This window comes from Lithobates pipiens, unplaced genomic scaffold (genome assembly GCF_037356315.1).
Source record: "Lithobates pipiens isolate NorthernLeopardFrog02 unplaced genomic scaffold, aLitPip1_a1.2 Scaffold_10, whole genome shotgun sequence".
NCBI classification, from domain to species: domain Eukaryota; kingdom Metazoa; phylum Chordata; class Amphibia; order Anura; family Ranidae; genus Lithobates; species Lithobates pipiens.
In genome coordinates, this window is record NW_027507686.1 from 82,291,960 (window position 1) to 82,297,959 (window position 6,000).

Below are 6,000 nucleotides of genomic sequence, written 5' to 3' on the forward strand. Positions count from 1 at the left end.
CTACCATTACAGGGTCTCAAAAAATGAGCTAGGCCATCAGTACATTAGGTGTGATAGATTTTCAGAGATTGCCACCATAGCTTGTGGACTCTAAAACTTTCACAAAGACCAAATAATATAAACCAATTTGGGTTATTTTTACCAAAGATATATAGCGGTATAAATTTTGGCCAAAATGTGTGAAGAAAAATTACTAATTAGCAAAATTTTATAACAGAAACTAAGAAAAATGCATTATTTTTTTACATTATTTTTGGTATTTTTTCTTTTTGTCATGGTTATGCAGTGATCTTCCTGTGTTTGCTTACCTCCCCTCATGTCTTCAGACTAAGAGGCCAGCCACTTCCACCTGGTGGTTTTTATAACCTCTCCTCTAAGCATGGCTCCACCCCAGGCCCTATCAGGGAGCCCTATATTAACCTGTGCACTGCAGGCCATCAGTGCTGATCAACCATTGTGTATTCCTTTGTGTGTTAGCTTCCTGTTTCCTGCCGTGTGCTCTGCTACTGGTTTCCGTTACCGACTTTGGCGCGTCTTGACTATCCTTGTTTGCCTGTGATCCTGACCTTTTGGCGTGTACCCGACTATTCTTGTCTGCTTGTGGCCCCGACCTTGGCTTTGTCCCTCACCATCCCTATCCTTCTGTTGCCTACTGTGGGTGTGAGCTGTGGGACCCTGGGGGTCGCGACCTGGAGCCAGTTGCAGCCAAGTCCATCCTCACCACCAGAGGCGCTGGTGAACACCTGCTGGCTCTTATGCCGCGTACACACAAGCGGACTGTATGGCATACTTAGTTCGTCATACAATCCGACGGACAGTCCGTCGTACTTTCCACTGAACGGACTTGACCACACACGGATGCACAGTCTGTCGAAAGCTTGCGCGATGACGCGTACAGCACGTACGACGGGACTAGAAATAGGAAGTCCAAGACGCAGCAAAATATCTTCGAGGAACCGGGTCGTGTCTCCCCAGCGGCTAGCGCTCTTTTACATCTCCGTCAAGAGTCCGCTTCTGTGGGACAGTATGCTCTTCAGTTCCGTATCCTCACAGCTGAATCGAGCTGGAATAATGAGGCCCTAGTTGCAACCTTTTTACATGGCCTCTCTGATACAGTGAAGGATGAATTAGCAGGAAGATCCCTTCCTGCTGATCTGGACAGTGTTATCACCTTGTGTAACCAGATCGATATTCGCTTTCAGGAGAGGGCCCTGGAAAAAAGACGCCAGCACTCCCCGTTCTTTAGGCAGCCTGAGCCCCCAGTCCCTTCTCTTCGATCCGAGGAACACCCCCTGCCTACTGAGGAACCTATGCAGTTGGGCCGGACAAAGGTTATCTCCCGAAGAACGCGCTAGGCGCAGAACTCTGGGCCTATGCCTCTATTGTGGGGCCAAAGGTCATTTCCGTGACACTTGTTCTCTTCATCCGGAAAAACGCTCAGGGCTAATACATCTGGAAGGTGGAGTATTAGACCCTGAAATATCACCTTCACCTTCTCGTCTTCTCCTTTCTGTGTTGCTTCATATCGGTGCTTCCTCTCGTTCGGTCTCAGCACATCTGGATTCCGGAGCCGCTGCCAATTTCATGGATTGGGAAACTGCATCCTCCATGAGACTTACCCTTTTGCCCCTTACAACGCCATTGGTGGTCTTGGCGATTGATGGCACTGTTCTCCTAGGGGGCCCTATCCGCTTCCAGACTCTTCCTGTTAAGATGTCAGTAGGGACACTCCGCCAGGAGTGGATATCCTTCCTTGTCTTACCTAAGGCTTCATCCCCTATCATATTAGGTCTTCCTTGGTTACTGCTCCATTCTCCGCACGTTGACTGGTCTGCTGGACAGATCCTGGCTTGGGGTTCCTCCTGTTCCTCTTCCTGCCTACTCAAGGGTACCCCAAAGGAGAGACTTCCTGTTACTACCATCCCAGTATCTTCTGCTCTTTCCACTGTATATAACGATTTCTGGGATGCATCCTGCAATAGTCGGACTGTTGCACTCTCTTGGTCATGTGGTACTCTGGATGAGGGGCCCACCTATGAACCTGAGTCGATCATTCACTCCAGTTCGCATAACCACTTACCTTTGCCTGTCCCTAATCTCCCTTGGACGCACAGCCAGACTAACTTGTCTGCAAGTTCCACAGTTGCTATGCCCTGTGATGCGATTGAGATGGTTTCTACACCTGACAATACTATTCAGTCGACCTCTGCACCAGTTATGCCAGTCCAGCCCATGCCCAATGAGCTTCCTGCTTCTTGTTTAGCACCTTCGGTGACCTGGCCTCACCCTACTGTTACTATGTCTGTTCAAACCCATTTAAGAGGCTCAATCCATCCTTTGGATAGAATACCTCATTCGGCCAGGAGGGGTTTTCAATCTTTTTCTCAGGGTTCTCTGCATTCTGTTTGTGTTGCAGCTACCCAGCTTGACTCTTGTGACATGTCACTTTCTAACCAACATGACCCCAGGGATCCACTGACCTCTGCCCAGTCTGGGTGTCCTGTTTAGTGATGGCCGAACGGTTCGCCCGGCGGTCGTTTTGCGGCGAATTTCGGCTGTTCACGATTCGCCCGATCGGCGGACTATTGCCGCCGTTCGCCCCGGCGGACTTCTGTGTTTACTGTGTAAAAGAACTTTGACCTATGATGACACATCCATTATGGGGTACAGGACAGCCAACAGCACATGGACACTTGGACATTCCCCCTAACTTATAAATACACCCGATCCGGCGGCCATTTTACATTCTTTCTTCTGTCACTATAGGGAGAGGTTGCTGTGTGGAGCAGGGAGAGATTGCAGTGACCCAAATCGCTAGCTATTTGGTACACAAAAGTTATTTTCAGGACTGGTATGGGTGTTAGGTGTAGTTCAGGATATAGGTTTGAGGCACTGCTGTGCTACTGATTGTTGCAGCAGCCTGAGTGTCTTTTGTCAGTTTAGTCATTAGCTGTTTCTATCAGGTCCACAAAAGTGCTATTCCAGTAACCAGTTATTGTTCCAGCAGCCTCTGTTTTGTCAGTTTATATGGGGACAGGCAGGAAGCTGTGTGTGAGGCAGTGAGGGTCAGTTTAATCAGTAGCTGTTACTATATTAGGTCTACAAAGGTTCTTTTCAGGACTGGTATCAGTGGTATGGTAATAGGCTTGTACACGTATAATATTCTTTCTTCAAAATATAGAAAGAATATTATACTTGACTGCTGCCCTTCTGCTGCAGTCTGCTAATCAGTCACAACCTACTTGTTCCACAAAGGTCCTGATAAGGACTGGTAGACTGGGGTAGGGTGCTACAGTACATAGGGTTGAGTGAGGTACAGTCTGCTATTCTGTAAGGACTGGTATAGGTCCACAATACATAGGGTTGAGGTGTACTACTTCTGACCGCTGCCCTATACTGCAGCAGTCCTTTATCAGTATAGGGACTGACGTACAGTCTGCTAATCAGTCACACACAACCTACTTGTCCCACAAAGGTCCTTATAAGGACTGGTAAGGTATATGGTACTACAGTACATAGGGTTGAGTGAGGTACAGTCTGTTATTCTGTAAGGACTGGTATAGGTCCACAATACATAGGGTTGAGGTGCACTACTGCTGACCTCTGCCCTATACTGCAGCAGTCCTTTATCAGTATATGGACTGACGTACAGTCTGCTAATCAGTCACATACAACCTTCTTGTTCCACAAAGGTCCTTATAAGGACTGGTAACTTGGTCTGGGGTGCTACAGTACATAGGGTTGAGTGAGGTACAGTCTGCTATTCTATAAGGACTGGTATAGGTCCACAATACATAGGGTTGAGGTGCACTACTGCTGACCGCTGCCCTATACTGCAGCAGTCCTTTATCAGTATATGGACTTACGTACAGTCTGCTAATCAGTCACACACAACCTACTTGTTCCACAAAGGTCCTTATAAGGACTGGTAAGGTATAGGGTACTACAGTACATAGGGTTGAGTGAGGTACAGTCTGCTATTCCACAAGGACTGGTATAGGTCCAAAATACATAGGGTTGAGGTGCACTACTGCTGACCGCTGCCCAATACTGCAGCAGTTCTTCATCAGTATAGGGACTGACGTACAGTCTGCTAATCAGTCACACACAACCTACTTGTTCCACAAAGGTCCTTATAAGGACTGGTAAGGTATAGGGTACTACAGTACATAGGGTTGAGTGAGGTACAGTCTGCTATTCTGTAAGGACTGGTATAGGTCCACAATACATAGGGTTGAGGTGCACTACTGCTGACCGCTGCCCTATACTGCAGCAGTCCTTCATCAGTATAGGGATTGACGTACAGTCTGATAATCAGTCACACACAACCTACTTGTTCCACAAAGGTCCTTATAAGGACTGGTAAGGTATAGGGTACTACAGTACATAGGGTTGAGTGAGGTACAGTCTGCTATTCTGTAAGGACTGGTATAGGTCCACAATACATAGGGTTGAGGTGCACTACTGCTGACTGACCGCTGCCCTATACTGCAGCAGTCCTTCATCAGTATAGGGACTGAGAGTTTTGTCACAGGGTAATTAAAAAAATGACAGGCAGAGGAAGAGGCAGGCCCTTCCGCAGGGGTGGTAGGGGTAGGGCAGGAGCAACAGCCTTGAGCCAAAGTGGGAAGTTGCAGAAGGTGCGTTCAATTACTTTAAAGGACGCACCAGACTTGGTTGAGGGGCTCACTCAGCCTTACTCTTCTGCACCCTCCTCATCCTCTCGATCTGCACCCTCTTCTTCACTCTCTGCTATGTGCACCCCCAAAGACACCACCACCAACAACACCACCACCACCACATACCTTCCGCTTGAGTCACAGGAATTATTTTCCTATCCATATCAAGACATTTCTGATGCGCAGCCACTCTTGGTATTGGATCAGGAAGAGGAGGTAGCAACAACCGCTACTCAGCAGTCTGACGACAGTACCCAGATCAGCCCAAGGAGGAGGTTGGTCCCTGGTGTTGCTGCCTACTCCGAGATCTCTACTTATAGCGGTGGGGAAGGTGACGTCGATGATGACATGTCTAGTGATGTCACGTGGGTGCCCACAAGAGAGGAAGAGGAGGGGAGTTCAGAGGGAGATATGGACCAGCAGATAGGGAGGAGAAGCAGGAATAACTTACATTGCACAGGAGGGACAAAGCAGACTGCAAATGTATCAGGAGCGAGTCATCGACCATGTACGGTCACATCTGGCGCTCCCAGGACACCGGCACATGGCTCCGCAGTGTGGGCTTTTTTTAACGTGTCCGCTGCTGACAATAGCGTTGCCATCTGCAATCTTTGCAGTCAACGCATTAGTCGCGGTAAGCCCAACACTCACCTAGGGATGACCGCCTTAAGAAGGCACATGAGCAGCCATCACCGAGCCGAGTGGGAGCAACGGAACACACAAAGCCACACTGCAGGCTCTCACCGTCCAGCCTCGTCTTCTACTTCTCCTTCTCCTCTCTCCTCACAATTGTCCTCCACTCCACCTTCCATCACGCCAAGCTCACGTTTTCTGCAAAAAGGCAGGCTTCCGTGGGCCTAATGTTCGAGCGTAAAAAAATGATGATGCCGGATAACCCTCTTGCCCAACGGTTGACGGCTGGCTTGTCAGAACTGATAACCCGCCAACTACTGCCATATAAACTGGTGGACTCGGAAGCCTTTCGCAAATTTGTGGCCATTGGAACACCACAATGGAAGTTCCCAGGAAAGAAGTATTTCTCAGAGAAGGGCATCCCAAAGCTATATGGCCATGTTCAGCGGCAAGTGAATGTATCTCTGGCACACAGTGTTGGTGCCAAGATACATCTGACCACAGACACGTAGTCTAGCAAACACGGGCAGGGAAGGTATATCACTTTTACTGCCCACTGGGTGAACCTTCTGACGGCCGTCAAGCATGTAACCCGTGGCACCCATGTAGATTTGGTTTTACCGCCACGGATTGCATGCAGGCCTGGCCCTTCTTCTCCTCCTCCTCCTCCTACTCCATCCTCCTCCCT